We start from the raw sequence: 18,080 nt of genomic DNA, 5'->3' as shown, positions 1-18,080 counted from the left end.
AGTCGAGTTCACGCACATGCGCAGAATTCATTCCTATTCAAAACATTGTGCTTTTAGACCAGAATGACACCACTTTAAATGTTTTAGTGGATAATCATAATGAGAGTCTTAGACCATTCAGACGCGCTGCGGGTACGAAGCTTCGTGGCCAGATCAGCAGCACTAGCCATCTAGTGTTGCTGGTCTTCAGTTCGAGTCTCGAAACTGAGAACTTTTTAAATATATTTTTCTTTTCTTTTTTTTACATTTTCTTTAGATATTTTTATCCTTTATTCCCACACTTACTACGAGTTTTTCCAAATCTTATACTACTAAAATAAAATTTTATGTCAAAATATTTCTATATTCAAGAGAAATTTTAGGAGTCGAGTTCACGCACATGCGCAGAATTCATTCCTATTCAAAACATTGTGCTTTTAGACCAGAATGACACCACGTTAAAACGTTTAGTGGATAATCATAATGAGAGTCTTAGACCATTCAGACGCGCTGCGAGTACGAAGCTTCGTGGCCAGATCGGCAGCACGAGCTATCTAGTTTTGCTGGTCTTCAGTTCGAGTCTCGAAACTGAGAACTTTTTAAATATATTTTTCTTTTCTTTTTTTTACATTTTTTTAAGATATTTTTATCCTTTATTCCCACACTTACTACGAGTTTTTCCAAATCTTATACTACTAAAATAAAATTTTATGTCAAAATATTTCTATATTCAAGAGAAATTTTAGGTGTCGAGTTCACGCACATGCGCAGAATTCATTCCTATTCAAAACATTGTGCTTTTAGACCAGAATGACACCACGTTAAAACGTTTAGTAAATAATCATAATGAGAGTCTTAGACCATTCAGACGCGCTGCGTATACGAAGCTTCGTGGCCAGATCGGCAGCACGAGCCATCTAGTTTTGCTGGTCTTCAGTTCGAGTCTCGAAACTGAGAACTTTTTAAATATATTTTTCTTTTCTTTTTTTTACATTTTTTTTAGATATTTTTATCCTTTATTCCCACACTTACTACGAACCTTTCCAAATCTTGTACTACTAAAATAAAATTTTATGTCAAAATATTTCTATATTCAAGAGAAATTTTAGGAGTCGTGTTCACGCATATGCGCAGAATTCATTCCTATTCAAAACATTGTGCTTTTAGACAAGAATGACACCACGTTAAAACTTTTAGTGGATAATCATAATGAGAGTCTTAGAATATTCAGACGCGCTCCGGGTACGAAGCTTCGTGGCCAGATCGGCAGCACGAGCCATCTAGTTTTGCTGGTCTTCAGTTCGAGTCTCGAAACTGAGAACTTTTTAAATATATTTTTCTTTTCTTTTTTTTACATTTTTTAAGATACTTTTATCCTTTATTCCCACACTTACTACGAACTTTTCCAAATCTTATACTACTAAAATAAAATTTTATGTCAAAATATTTCTATATTCAAGAGAAATTTTAGGAGTCGTGTTCACGCATATGCGCAGAATTCATTTCTATTCAAAACATTGTGCTTTTAGACAAGAATGACACCACGTTAAAACTTTTAGTGGATAATCATAATGAGAGTCTTAGACCATTCAGACGCGTTGCGGGTACGAAGCTTCGTGGCCAGATCGGCACCACGAGCCATCTAGTTTTGCTGGTCTTCAGTTCGAGTCTCGAAACTGAGAACTTTTTAAATATATTTTTCTTTTCTTTTTTTTATTTTTTTTAGATATTATATCCTGTATTCCCACACTTACTACGAACTTTTCCAAAACTAATACTACTAAAATAAAATTTTATGTCAAAATATTTCTATATTCAAGAGAAATTTTAGGAGTCGAGTTCACGCACATGCGCAGAATTCATTCCTATTCAAAACATTGTGCTTTTAGACCAGAATGACACCACGTTAAAACTTTTAGTGGATAATCATAATGAGAGTCTTAGACCATTCAGACGCGTTGCGGGTACGAAGCTTCGTGGCCAGATCGGCAGCACGAGCCATCTAGTATTGCTGGTCTTCAGTTCGAGTCTCGAAACTGAGAACTTTTTAAATATATTTTTCTTTTCTTTTTTTTATTTTTTTTTAGATATTTTTATCCTTTATTCCCACACTTACTACGAACTTTTCCAAATCTTATACTACTAAAATAAAATTTTATGTCAAAATATTTCTATATTCAAGAGAAATTTTAGGAGTCGAGTTCACGCACATGCGCAGAATTCATTCCTATTCAAAACATTGTGCTTTTAGACCAGAATGACACCACGTTAAAACTTTTAGTGGATAATCATAATGAGAGTCTTAGACCATTCAGACGCGTTGCGGGTACGATGCTTCGTGGCCAGACCGGCAGCACGAGCCATCTAGTTTTGCTGGTCTTCAGTTCGAGTCTCGAAACTGAGAACTTTTTAAATATATTTTTCTTTTCTTTTTTTTACATTTTTTTTAGATATTTTTATCCTTTATTCCCACACTTACTACGAACTTTTCCAAATCTTATAATACTAAAATAAAATTTTATGTCAAAATATTTCTATATTCAAGAGAAATTTTAGGAGTTCACGCACATGCGCAGAATTCATTCCTATTCAAAACATTGTGCTTTTAGACCAGAATGACACCACGTTAAAACTTTTAGTGGATAATCATAATGAGAGTCTTAGACCATTCAGACGCGTTGCGGGTACGAAGCTTCGTGGCCAGATCGGCAGCACGAGCCATCTAGTTTTGCTGGTCTTCAGTTCGAGTCTCGAAACTGAGAACTTTTTAAATATATTTTTCTTTTCTTTTTTTTACATTTTTTTTAGATATTTTTATCCTTTATTCCCACACTTACTACGAACTTTTCCAAATCTTATAATACTAAAATAAAATTTTATGTCAAAATATTTCTATATTCAAGAGAAATTTTAGGATTTCACGCACATGCGCAGAATTCATTCCTATTCAAAACATTGTGCTTTTAGACCAGAATGACACCACGTTAAAACTTTTAGTGGATAATCATAATGAGAGTCTTAGACCATTCAGACGCTCTGCGGGTACGAAGTTTCGTGGCAAGATCGGCAGCACGAGCCATCTAGTATTGCTGGTCTTCAGTTCGAGTCTCGAAACTGAGAACTTTTTAAATATATTTTTCTTTTCTTTTTTTTATTTTTTTTAGATATTTTTATCCTTTATTCCCACGCTTACTACGAACTTTTCCAAATCTTATAATACTAAAATAAAATTTTATGTCAAAATATTTCTATATTAAAGAGAAATTTTAGGAGTCGAGTTCACGCACATGCGCAGAATTCATTCCTATTCAAAACATTGTGCTTTTAGACCAGAATGACACCACGTTAAAACTTTTAGTGGATAATCATAATGAGAGTCTTAGACCATTCAGACGCACTGCGGGTACGAAGCTTCGTGGCAAGATCGGCAGCACGAGCCATCTAGTATTGCTGGTCTTCAGTTCGAGTCTCGAAACTGAGAACTTTTTAAATATATCTTTCTTTTCTTTTTTTTACATTTTTTTTAAATATTTTTATCCTTTATTCCCACACTTACTACGAACTTTTCCAAATCTTATAATACTAAAATAAAATTTTATGTCAAAATATTTCTATATTCAAGAGAAATTTTAGGAGTCGAGTTCACGCACATGCGCAGAATTCATTCCTATTCAAAACATTGTGCTTTTAGACCAGAATGACACCACGTTAAAACTTTTAGTGGATAATCATAATGAGAGTCTTAGACCATTCAGACGCGTTGCGGGTACGATGCTTCGTGCCCAGACCGGCAGCACGAGCCATCTAGTTTTGCTTCTCTTCAGTTCGAGTCTCGAAACTGAGAACTTTTTAAATATATTTTTCTTTTCTTTTTTTTACATTTTTTTTAGATATTTTTATCCTTTATTCCCACACTTACTACGAACTTTTCCAAATCTTATAATACTAAAATAAAATTTTATGTCAAAATATTTCTATATTCAAGAGAAATTTTAGGAGTTCACGCACATGCGCAGAATTCATTCCTATTCAAAACATTGTGCTTTTAGACCAGAATGACACCACGTTAAAACTTTTAGTGGATAATCATAATGAGAGTCTTACACCATTCAGACGCGTTGCGGGTACGAAGCTTCGTGGCCAGATCGGCAGCACGAGCCATCTAGTTTTGCTGGTCTTCAGTTCGAGTCTCGAAACTGAGAACTTTTTAAATATATTTTTCTTTTCTTTTTTTTACATTTTTTTTTAGATATTTTTATCCTTTATTCCCACACTTACTACGAACTTTTCCAAATCTTATAATACTAAAATAAAATTTTATGTCAAAATATTTCTATATTCAAGAGAAATTTTAGGAGTTCACGCACATGCGCAGAATTCATTCCTATTCAAAACATTGTGCTTTTAGACCAGAATGACACCACGTTAAAACTTTTAGTGGATAATCATAATGAGAGTCTTAGACCATTCAGACGCGTTGCGGGTACGAAGCTTCGTGGCCAGATCGGCAGCACGAGCCATCTAGTTTTGCTGGTCTTCAGTTCGAGTCTCGAAACTGAGAACTTTTTAAATATATTTTTCTTTTCTTTTTTTTACATTTTTGTTAGATATTTTTATCCTTTATTCCCACATTTACTTCGAACTTTTCCAAATCTTATACTACTAAAATAAAATTTTATGTCAAAATATTTCTATATTAAAGAGAAATTTAGGAGTCGAGTTCACGCACATGCGAAGAATTCATTCCTATTCAAAACATTGTGCTTTTAGACCAGAATGACACCACGTTAAAACTTTTAGTGGATAATCATAATGAGACTCTTAGACCATTCAGACGCTCTGCGGGTATGAAGTTTCGTGGCAAGATCGGCAGCACGAGCCATCTAGTATTGCTGGTCTTCAGTTCGAGTCTCGAAACTGAGAACTTTTTAAATATATTTTTCTTTTCTTTTTTTTATTTTTTTTAGATATTTTTATCCTTTATTCCCACGCTTACTACGAACTTTTCCAAATCTTATAATACTAAAATAAAATTTTATGTCAAAATATTTCTATATTAAAGAGAAATTTTAGGAGTCGAGTTCACGCACATGCGCAGAATTCATTCCTATTCAAAACATTGTGCTTTTAGACCAGAATGACACCACGTTAAAACTTTTAGTGGATAATCATAATGAGAGTCTTAGACCATTCAGACGCGTTGCGGGTACGATGCTTCGTGGCCAGACCGGCAGCACGAGCCATCTAGTTTTGCTTCTCTTCAGTTCGAGTCTCGAAACTGAGAACTTTTTAAATATATTTTTCTTTTCTTTTTTTACATTTTTTTTAGATATTTTTATCCTTTATTCCCACACTTACTACGAACTTTTCCAAATCTTATAATACTAAAATAAAATTTTATGTCAAAATATTTCTATATTCAAGAGAAATTTTAGGAGTTCACGCACATGCGCAGAATTCATTCCTATTCAAAACATTGTGCTTTTAGACCAGAATGACACCACGTTAAAACTTTTAGTGGATAATCATAATGAGAGTCTTAGACCATTCAGACGCGTTGCGGGTACGAAGCTTCGTGGCCAGATCGGCAGCACGAGCCATCTGGTTTTGCTGGTCTTCAGTTCGAGTCTCGAAACTGAGAACTTTTTAAATATATTTTTCTTTTCTTTTTTTTTACATTTTTGTTAGATATTTTTATCCTTTATTCCCACATTTACTACGAACTTTTCCAAATCTTATACTAATAAAATAAAATTTTATGTCAAAATATTTCTATATTAAAGAGAAATTTAGGAGTCGAGTTCACGCACATGCGCAGAATTCATTCCTATTCAAAACATTGTGCTTTTAGACCAGAATGACACCACGTTAAAACTTTTAGTGGATAATCATAATGAGAGTCTTAGACCATTCAGACGCACTGCGGGTACGAAGCTTCGTGGCAAGATCGGCAGCACGAGCCATCTAGTATTGCTGGTCTTCAGTTCGAGTCTCGAAACTGAGAACTTTTTAAATATATTTTTCTTTTCTTTTTTTTACATTTTTTTTAGATATTTTTATCCTTTATTCCCACATTTACTACGAACTTTTCCAAATCTTATACTACTAAAATAGAATTTTATGTCAAAATATTTCTATATTAAAGAGAAATTTTAGGAGTCGAGTTCAAGCACATGCGCAGAATTCATTCCTATTCAAAACATTGTGCTTTTAGACCAGAATGACACCACGTTAAAACTTTTAGTGGATAATCATAATGAGAGTCTTAGACCATTCAGACGCTCTGGGGGTACGAAGCTTCGTGGCAAGATCGGCAGCACGAGCCATCTAGTTTTGCTGGTCTTCAGTTCGAGTCTCGAAACTGAGAACTTTTTAAATATATTTTTCTTTTCTTTTTTTTACATTTTTTTTAGATATTTTTATCCTTTATTCCCACACTTACTACGAACTTTTCCAAATCTTATAATACTAAAATAAAATTTTATGTCAAAATATTTCTATATTAAAGAGAAATTTAGGAGTCGAGTTCACGCACATGCGCAGAATTCATTCCTATTCAAAACATTGTGCTTTTAGACCAGAATGACACCACGTTAAAACTTTTAGTGGATAATCATAATGAGAGTCTTAGACCATTCAGACGCTCTGCGGGTACGAAGCTTCGTGGCAAGATCGGCAGCACGAGCCATCTAGTATTGCTGGTCTTCAGTTCGAGTCTCGAAACTGAGAACTTTTTAAATATATTTTTCTTTTCTTTTTTTTACATTTTTTTTATATATTTTTATCCTTTATTCCCACATTTACTACGAACTTTTCCAAATCTTATACTACTAAAATAAAATTTTATGTCAAAATATTTCTATATTAAAGAGAAATTTTAGGAGTCGAGTTCAAGCACATGCGCAGAATTCATTCCTATTCAAAACATTGTGCTTTTAGACCAGAATGACACCACGTTAAAACTTTTAGTGGATAATCATAATGAGAGTCTTAGACCATTCAGACGCTCTGGGGGTACGAAGCTTCGTGGCAAGATCGGCAGCACGAGCCATCTAGTTTTGCTGGTCTTCAGTTCGAGTCTCGAAACTGAGAACTTTTTAAATATATTTTTCTTTTCTTTTTTTTACATTTTTTTTAGATATTTTTATCCTTTATTCCCACACTTACTACGAACTTTTCCAAATCTTATAATACTAAAATAAAATTTTATGTCAAAATATTTCTATATTCAAGAGAAATTTTAGGAGTCGAGTTCACGCACATGCGCAGAATTCATTCCTATTCAAAACATTGTGCTTTTAGACCAGAATGACACCACGTTAAAACTTTTAGTGGATAATCATAATAGAGTCTTAGACCATTCAGACGCGTTGCGGGTACGAAGCTTCGTGGCCAGATCGGCAGCACGAGCCATCTAGTTTTGCTGGTCTTCAGTTCGAGTCTCGAAACTGAGAACTTTTTAAATATATTTTTCTTTTCTTTTTTTTACATTTTTGTTAGATATTTTTATCCTTTATTCCCACATTTACTACGAACTTTTCCAAATCTTATACTACTAAAATAAAATTTTATGTCAAAATATTTCTATATTAAAGAGAAATTTAGGAGTCGAGTTCACGCACATGCGCAGAATTCATTCCTATTCAAAACATTGTGCTTTTAGACCAGAATAACACCACGTTAAAACTTTTAGTGGATAATCATAATGAGAGTCTTAGACCATTCAGACGCACTGCGGGTACGAAGCTTCGTGGCAAGATCGGCAGCACGAGCCATCTAGTATTGCTGGTCTTCAGTTCGAGTCTCGAAACTGAGAACTTTTTAAATATATTTTTCTTTTCTTTTTTTTACATTTTTTTTAGATATTTTTATCCTTTATTCCCACACTTACTACGAACTTTTCCAAATCTTATAATACTAAAATAAAATTTTATGTCAAAATATTTCTATATTCAAGAGAAATTTTAGGAGTCGAGTTCACGCACATGCGCAGAATTCATTCCTATTCAAAACATTGTGCTTTTAGACCAGAATGACACCACGTTAAAACTTTTAGTGGATAATCATAATGAGAGTCTTAGACCATTCAGACGCGTTGCGGGTGCGAAGCTTCGTGGCCAGATCGGCAGCACGAGCCATCTAGTTTTGCTGGTCTTCAGTTCGAGTCTCGAAACTGAGAACTTTTTAAATATATTTTTCTTTTCTTTTTTTTACATTTTTGTTAGATATTTTTATCCTTTATTCCCACATTTACTACGAACTTTTCCAAATCTTATAATACTAAAATAAAATTTTATGTCAAAATATTTCTATATTCAAGAGAAATTTTAGGAGTCGAGTTCACGCACATGCGCAGAATTCATTCCTATTCAAAACATTGTGCTTTTAGACCAGAATGACACCACGTTAAAACTTTTAGTGGATAATCATAATGAGAGTCTTAGACCATTCAGACGCGCTGCGGGTACGATGCTTCGTGGCCAGACCGGCAGCCCGAGCCATATAGTTTTGCTGGTCTTCAATTCGAGTCTCGAAACTGAGAACTTTTTAAATATATTTTCTTTTCTTTTTTTAACATTTTTTTAGATATTTTTATCCTTTATTCCCACACTTACTACGAACTTTTCCGAATCTTATACTACTAAAATAAAATTTTATGTCAAAATATTTCTATATTCAAGAGAAATTTTAGGAGTCGAGTTCACGCACATGCGCAGACTTCATTCCTATTCAAAACATTGTGCTTTTAGACCAGAATGACACCACGTTAAAACTTTTAGTGGATAATCGTAATGAGAGTGTTAGACCATTCAGACGCGCTGCGGGTACGAAGCTTCGTGGCCAGATCGGCAGCGCGAGCCATCTAGTTTTGCTGGTCTCCAGTTCGAGTCTCGAAACTGAGAACTTTTTCAATATATTTTTCTTTTCTTTTTTTTAAATTTTTTATATATTTTTATCCTTTATTCCGACACTTACTACGAACTTTTCCAAATCTTATACTACTAAAAAAAAATTTTATGTCAAAATATTTCTATATTCAAGAGAAATTTTAGGAGTCGAGTTCACGCACATGCGCAGAATTCAGTCCTATTCAAAACATTGTGCTTTTAGACCAGAATGACACCACGTTAAAACTTTTAGTGGATAATCATAATGAGAGTGTTAGACCATTCAGACGCGCTGCGGGTACGAAGCTTCGTAACCAGATCGGCAGCACGAGCCATCTAGTTTTGCTGGTCTTCAGTTCGAGTCTCGAAACTGAGAACTTTTTAAATATAATTTTCTTTTCTTTTTTTTTACATTTTTTTTAGATATTTTTATCCTTTATTCCCACACTTACTACGAACTTTTCCAAATCTTATACTACTAAAATAAAATTTTATGTCAAAATAATTTTATATTCAAGAGAAATTTTAGGAGTCGAGTTCACGCACATGCGCAGAATTCATTCCTATTCAAAACATTGTGCTTTTAGACCAGAATGACACCACGTTAAAACTTTTAGTGGATAATCATAATGAGAGTCTTAGACCATTCAGACGCGCTGCGGGTACGAACCTTCGTGGCCAGATCGGCAGCACGAGCCATCTAGTTTTGCTGGTCTTCAGTTCGAGTCTCGAAACTGAGAACTTTTTAAATATAATTTTCTTCTCTTTTTTTTACGTTTTTTTTAGATATTTTTATCCTTTATTCCCACACTTACTACGAACTTTTCCAAATCTTATACTACTAAAATAAAATTTTATATCAAAATATTTCTATATTCAAGAGAAATTTTAGAAGTCGAGTTCACGCACATGCGCAGAATTCATTCCTATTCAAAACATTGTGCTTTTAGACCAGAATGACACCACGTTAAAACTTTTAGTGGATAATCATAATGAGAGTCTTAGACCATTCAGACTCGCTGCGGGTACGATGCTTCGTGGCCAGACCGGCAGCCCGAGCCATATAGTTTTGCTGGTCTTCAATTCGAGTCTCGAAACTGAGAACTTTTTAAATATATTTTCTTTTCTTTTTTTTACATTTTTTTAGATATTTTTATCCTTTATTCCCACACTTACTACGAACTTTTCCGAATCTTATACTACTAAAATAAAATTTTATGTCAAAATATTTCTATATTCAAGAGAAATTTTAGGAGTCGAGTTCACGCACATGCGCAGAATTCATTCCTATTCAAAACATTGTGCTTTTAGACCAGAATGACACCACGTTAAAACTTTTAGTGGATAATCATAATGAGAGTCTTAGACCATTCAGACGCGCTGCGGGTACGATGCTTCGTGGCCAGACCGGCAGCCCGAGCCATATAGTTTTGCTGGTCTTCAATTCGAGTCTCGAAACTGAGAACTTTTTAAATATATTTTCTTTTCTTTTTTTTACATTTTTTTAGATATTTTTATCCTTTATTCCCACACTTACTACGAACTTTTCCAAATCTTATACTACTAAAATAAAATTTTATGTCAAAATATTTCTATATTCAAGAGAAATTTTAGGAGTCGAGTTCACGCACATGCGCAGAATTCATTCCTATTCAAAACATTGTGCTTTTAGACCAGAATGACACCACGTTAAAACTTTTAGTGGATAATCATAATGAGAGTCTTAGACCATTCAGACGCGCTGCGGGTACGAAGCTTCGTGGCCAGATCGGCAGCACGAGCCATCTAGTTTTGCTGGTCTTCAGTTCGAGTCTCGAAACTGAGAACTTTTTAAATATAATTTTCTTCTCTTTTTTTTACGTTTTTTTTAGATATTTTTATCCTTTATTCCCACACTTACTACGAACTTTTCCAAATCTTATACTACTAAAATAAAATTTTATATCAAAATATTTCTATATTCAAGAGAAATTTTAGAAGTCGAGTTCACGCACATGCGCAGAATTCATTCCTATTCAAAACATTGTGCTTTTAGACCAGAATGACACCACGTTAAAACTTTTAGTGGATAATCATAATGAGAGTCTTAGACCATTCAGACTCGCTGCGGGTACGATGCTTCGTGGCCAGACCGGCAGCCCGAGCCATATAGTTTTGCTGGTCTTCAATTCGAGTCTCGAAACTGAGAACTTTTTAAATATATTTTCTTTTCTTTTTTTTACATTTTTTTAGATATTTTTATCCTTTATTCCCACACTTACTACGAACTTTTCCGAATCTTATACTACTAAAATAAAATTTTATGTCAAAATATTTCTATATTCAAGAGAAATTTTAGGAGTCGAGTTCACGCACATGCGCAGAATTCATTCCTATTCAAAACATTGTGCTTTTAGACCAGAATGACACCACGTTAAAACTTTTAGTGGATAATCATAATGAGAGTCTTAGACCATTCAGACGCGCTGCGGGTACGATGCTTCGTGGCCAGACCGGCAGCCCGAGCCATATAGTTTTGCTGGTCTTCAATTCGAGTCTCGAAACTGAGAACTTTTTAAATATATTTTCTTTTCTTTTTTTTACATTTTTTTAGATATTTTTATCCTTTATTCCCACACTTACTACGAACTTTTCCAAATCTTATACTACTAAAATAAAATTTTATGTCAAAATATTTCTATATTCAAGATAAATGTTAGGAGTCGAGTTCACGCACATGCGCAGAATTCATTCCTATTCAAAACATTGTGCTTTTAGACCAGAAAAACACCACGTTAAAACTTTTAGTGGATAATCATAATGAGAGTCTTAGACCATTCAGACGTGTTGCGGGTACGAAGCTCCGTGGCCAGATCGGCAGCACGAGCCATCTAGTTTTGCTGGTCTTCAGTTCGAGTCTCGAAACTGAGAACTTTTTAAATATATTTTTCTTTCCTTTTTTTAACATTTTTTTTAGATATTTTTATCCTTTATTCCCACACTTACTACGAACTTTTAAAAATCTTATACTAGTAAAATAAAATTTTATGTCAAAATATTTCTATATTCAAGAGAAATTTTAGGAGTTGAGTTCACGCACATGCGCAGAATTCATTCCTATTCAAACATTGTGCTTTTAGACCAGAATGACACCACGTTAAAACTTTTAGTGGATAATCATAATGAGAGTCTTAGACAATTCAGACGCGCTGCGAGTAGGAAGCTTCGTGGCCAGATCGGCAGCACGAGCCATCTAATTTGCTGGTCGTCAGTTCGAGTCTCCAAACTGAGAACTTTTTAAATATATTTTTCTTTTATTTTTTTTACATTTTTTTAGATATTTTTATCCTTTATTCCCACACTTACTACGAACTTTTCAAAATCTTATACTACTAAAATAAAATTTTGTGTCAAAATATTTCTACATTCAAGAGAAATTTTAGGAGTCGAGTTCACGCACATGCGCAGAATTCATTCCTATTCAAAACATTGTGCTTTTAGACCAGAATGACACCACGTTAAAACTTTTAGTGGATAATCGTAATGAGAGTCTTAGACCATTCAGACTCGCTGTGGGTACGAAGCTTCGTGGCCAGATCGGCAGCACGAGCCATCTAGTTTTGCTGGTCTCCAGTTCGAGTCTCGAAACTGAGAACTTTTTCAATATATTTTTCTTTTCTTTTTTTTAAATTTTTTATATATTTTTATCCTTTATTCCCACACTTACTACGAACTTTTCCAAATCTTATACTACTAAAATAAAATTTTATGTCAAAATATTTCTATATTCAAGAGAAATTTTAGGAGTCGAGTTCACGCACATGCGCAGAATTCATTCCTATTCAAAACATTGTGCTTTTAGACCAGAATGACACCACGTTAAAACTTTTAGTGGATAATCATAATGAGAGTCTTAGACCATTCAGACGCGCTGCGGGTACGATGCTTCGTGGCCAGACCGGCAGCCCGAGCCATATAGTTTTGCTGGTCTTCAATTCGAGTCTCGAAACTGAGAACTTTTTAAATATATTTTCTTTTCTTTTTTTTACATTTTTTTAGATATTTTTATCCTTTATTCCCACACTTACTACGAACTTTTCCAAATCTTATACTACTAAAATAAAATTTTATGTCAAAATATTTCTATATTCAAGAGAAATTTTAGGAGTCGAGTTCACGCACATGCGCAGAATTCATTCCTATTCAAAACATTGTGCTTTTAGACAAGAATGACACCACGTTAAAACTTTTAGTGGATAATCATAATGAGAGTCTTAGACCATTCAGACGCGGTGCGGGTACGAAGCTTCGTGGCCAGATCGGCAGCACGAGCCATCTAGTTTTGCTGGTCTCCAGTTCGAGTCTCGAAACTGAGAACTTTTTCAATATATTTTTCTTTTTTTTTTTACATTTTTTATATATTTTTATCCTTTATTCCCACACTTACTACGAACTTTTCCAAATATTATACTAGTAAAATAAAATTTTATGTCAAAATATTTCTATATTCAAGATAAATGTTAGGAGTCGAGTTCACGCACATGCGCAGAATTCATTCCTATTCAAAACATTGTGCTTTTAGACCAGAAAAACACCACGTTAAAACTTTTAGTGGATAATCATAATGAGAGTCTTAGACCATTCAGACGTGTTGCGGGTACGAAGCTCCGTGGCCAGATCGGCAGCACGAGCCATCTAGTTTTGCTGGTCTTCAGTTCGAGTCTCGAAACTGAGAACTTTTTAAATATATTTTTCTTTCCTTTTTTTAACATTTTTTTTAGATATTTTTATCCTTTATTCCCACACTTACTACGAACTTTTAAAAATCTTATACTAGTAAAATAAAATTTTATGTCAAAATATTTCTATATTCAAGAGAAATTTTAGGAGTTGAGTTCACTCACATGCGCAGAATTCATTCCTATTCAAACATTGTGCTTTTAGACCAGAATGACACCACGTTAAAACTTTTAGTGGATAATCATAATGAGAGTCTTAGACAATTCAGACGCGCTGCGAGTAGGAAGCTTCGTGGCCAGATCGGCAGCACGAGCCATCTAATTTGCTGGTCTCCAGTTCGAGTCTCCAAACTGAGAACTTTTTAAATATATTTTTCTTTTATTTTTTTTACATTTTTTTAGATATTTTTATCCTTTATTCCCACACTTACTACGAACTTTTCAAAATCTTATACTACTAAAATAAAATTTTGTGTCAAAATATTTCTACATTCAAGAGAAATTTTAGGAGTCGAGTTCACGCACATGCGCAGAATTCATTCCTATTCAAAACATTGTGCTTTTAGACCAGAATGACACCACGTTAAAACTTTTAGTGGATAATCGTAATGAGAGTCTTAGACCATTCAGACTCGCTGCGGGTACGAAGCTTCGTGGCCAGATCGGCAGCACGAGCCATCTAGTTTTGCTGGTCTCCAGTTCGAGTCTCGAAACTGAGAACTTTTTCAATATATTTTTCTTTTCTTTTTTTTAAATTTTTTATATATTTTTATCCTTTATTCCCACACTTACTACGAACTTTTCCAAATCTTATACTACTAAAAAAAATTTTATGTCAAAATATTTCTATATTCAAGAGAAATTTTAGGAGTCGAGTTCACGCACATGCGCAGAATTCATTCCTATTCAAAACATTGTGCTTTTAGACCAGAATGACACCACGTTAAAACTTTTAGTGGATAATCATAATGAGAGTGATAGACCATTCAGACGCGCTGCGGGTACGAAGCTGCGTGGCCAGATCGGCAGCACGAGCCATCTAGTTTTGCTGGTCTTCAGTTCGAGTCTCGAAACTGAGAACTTTTTAAATATAATTTTCTTTTATTTTTTTTTTTTACATTTTTTTTAGATATTTTTATCCTTTATTCCCACACTTACTACGAACTTTTCAAAATCTTATACTACTAAAATAAAATTTTGTGTCAAAATATTTCTACATTCAAGAGAAATTTTAGGAGTCGAGTTCACGCACATGCGCAGAATTCATTCCTATTCAAAACATTGTGCTTTTAGACCAGAATGACACCACGTTAAAACTTTTAGTGGATAATCGTAATGACAGTCTTAGACCATTCAGACGCGCTGCGGGTACGAAGCTTTGTGGCCAGATCGGCAGCGCGAGCCATCTAGTTTTGCTGGTCTCCAGTTCGAGTCTCGAAACTGAGAACTTTTTCAATATATTTTTCTTTTCTTTTTTTTACATTTTTTTTAGATATTTTTATCCTTTATTCCCATACTTACTACGAACTTTTCAAAATCTTATACTACTAAAATAAAATTTTGTGTCAAAATATTTCTACATTCAAGAGAAATTTTAGGAGTCGAGTTCACGCACATGCGCAGAATTAGTTCCTATTCAAAACATTGTGCTTTTAGACCAGAATGACACCACGTTAAAACTTTTAGTGGATAATCGTAATGAGAGTCTTAGACCATTCAGACGCGCTGCGGGTACGAAGCTTCGTGGCCAGATCGGCAGCACGAGCCATCTAGTTTTGCTGGTCTCCAGTTCGAGTCTCGAAACTGAGAACTTTTTCAATATATTTTTCTTTTATTTTTTTTAAATTTTTTATATATTTTTATCCTTTATTCCCACACTTACTACGAACTTTTCCAAATCTTATACTACTAAAATAAAATTTTATGTCAAAATATTTCTATATTCAAGAGAAATTTTAGGAGTCGAGTTCACGCACATGCGCAGAATTCATTCCTATTCAAAACATTGTGCTTTTAGACAAGAATGACACCACGTTAAAACTTTTAGTGGATAATCATAATGAGAGTCTTAGACCATTCAGACGTGTTGCGGGTACGAAGCTCCGTGGCCAGATCGGCAGCACGAGCCATCTAGTTTTGCTGGTCTTCAGTTCGAGTCTCGAAACTGAGAACTTTTTAAATATATTTTTCTTTCCTTTTTTTAACATTTTTTTTAGATATTTTTATACTTTATTCCCACACTTACTACGAACTTTTAAAAATCTTATACTAGTAAAATAAAATTTTATGTCAAAATATTTCTATATTCAAGAGAAATTTTAGGAGTTGAGTTCACGCATATGCGCAGAATTCATTCCTATTCAAACATTGTGCTTTTAGACCAGAATGACACCACGTTAAAACTTTTAGTGGATAATCATAATGAGAGTCTTAGACAATTCAGACGCGCTGCGAGTAGGAAGCTTCGTGGCCAGATCGGCAGCACGAGCCATCTAATTTGCTGGTCGTCAGTTCGAGTCTCCAAACTGAGAACTTTTTAAATATATTTTTCTTTTCTTTTTTTTAATTTTTTTATATATTTTTATCCTTTATTCAAACACTTACTACAAACTTTTCCAAATCTTATACTACTAAAATAAAATTTTATGTCAAAATATTTCTATATTCAAGAGAAATTTTAGGAGTCGAGTTCACGCACATGCGCAGAATTCATTCCTATTCAAAACATTGTGCTTTTAGACCAGAATGACACCACGTTAAAACTTTTAGTGGATAATCATAATGAGAGTGTTAGACCATTCAGACGCGCTGCGGGTACGAAGCTTCGTGGCCAGATCGGCAGCACGAGCCATCTAGTTTTGCTGGTCTTCAGTTCGAATCTCGAAACTGAGAACTTTTTAAATATATTTTTCTTTTCTTTTTTTTACGTTTTTTTTAGATATTTTTATCCTTTATTCCCACACTTACTACGAACTTTTCCAAATCTTATACTACTAAAATAAAATTTTATATCAAAATATTTCTATATTCAAGAGAAATTTTAGGAGTCGAGTTCACGCACATGCGCAGAATTCATTCCTATTCAAAACATTGTGCTTTTAGACCAGAATGACACCACGTTAAAACTTTTAGTGGATAATCGTAATGAGAGTCTTAGACCATTCAGACGCGCTGCGGGTACGAAGCTTCGTGGCCAGATCGGCAGCACAAGCCATCTAGTTTTGCTGGTCTCCAGTTCGAGTCTCGAAACTGAGAACTTTTTCAATATATTTTTCTTTTCTTTTTTTTAAATTTTTTATATATTTTTATCCTTTATTCCCACACTTACTACGAACTTTTCCAAATCTTATACTACTAAAATAAAATTTTATGTCAAAATATTTCTATATTCAAGAGAAATTTTAGGAGTCGAGTTCACGCACATGCGCAGAATTCATTCCTATTCAAAACATTGTGCTTTTAGACCAGAATGACACCACGTTAAAACTTTTAGTGGATAATCAAAATGAGAGTGTTAGACCATTCAGACGCGCTGCGGGTACGAAGCTTCGTGGCCAGATCGGCAGCCCGAGCCATATAGTTTTGCTGGTCTTCAATTCGAGTCTCGAAACTGAGAACTTTTTAAATATATTTTCTTTTCTTTTTTTTTACATTTTTTTAGATATTTTTATCCTTTATTCCCACACTTACTACGAACTTTTCCAAATCTTATACTACTAAAATAAAATTTTATGTCAAAATATTTCTATATTCAAGAGAAATTTTAGGAGTCGAGTTCACGCACATGCGCAGTATTCATTCCTATTCAAAACATTGTGCTTTTAGACCAGAATGACACCACGTTAAAACTTTTAGTGGATAATCATAATGAGAGTCTTAGACCATTCAGACGCCATGCGGGTACGAAGCTTCGTGGCCAGATCGGCAGCACGAGCCATCTAGTTTTGCTGGTCTTCAGTTCGAGTCTCGAAACTGAGAACTTTTTAAATATATTTTTCTTTTCTTTTTTTTACATTTTTTTTAGATATTTTTATCCTTTATTCCCATACTTACTACGAACTTTTCAAAATCTTATACTACTAAAATAAAATTTTGTGTCAAAATATTTCTACATTCAAGAGAAATTTTAGGAGTCGAGTTCACGCACATGCGCAGAATTCATTCCTATTCAAAACATTGTGCTTTTAGACCAGAATGACACCACGTTAAAACTTTTAGTGGATAATCGTAATGAGAGTCTTAGACCATTCAGACGCGCTGCGGGTACGAAGCTTCGTGGCCAGATCGGCAGCACGAGCCATCTAGTTTTGCTGGTCTCCAGTTCGAGTCTCGAAACTGAGAACTTTTTCAATATATTTTTCTTTTCTTTTTTTTAAATTTTTTATATATTTTTATCCTTTATTCCCACACTTACTACGAACTTTTCCAAATCTTATACTACTAAAATAAAATTTGATGTCAAAATATTTCTATATTCAAGATAAATGTTTGGAGT

This window comes from Argiope bruennichi, chromosome 1 (genome assembly GCF_947563725.1).
Source record: "Argiope bruennichi chromosome 1, qqArgBrue1.1, whole genome shotgun sequence".
Taxonomy (NCBI): Eukaryota; Metazoa; Arthropoda; class Arachnida; order Araneae; family Araneidae; genus Argiope; species Argiope bruennichi.
Note: the sequence above shows the minus strand (reverse complement) of the source record.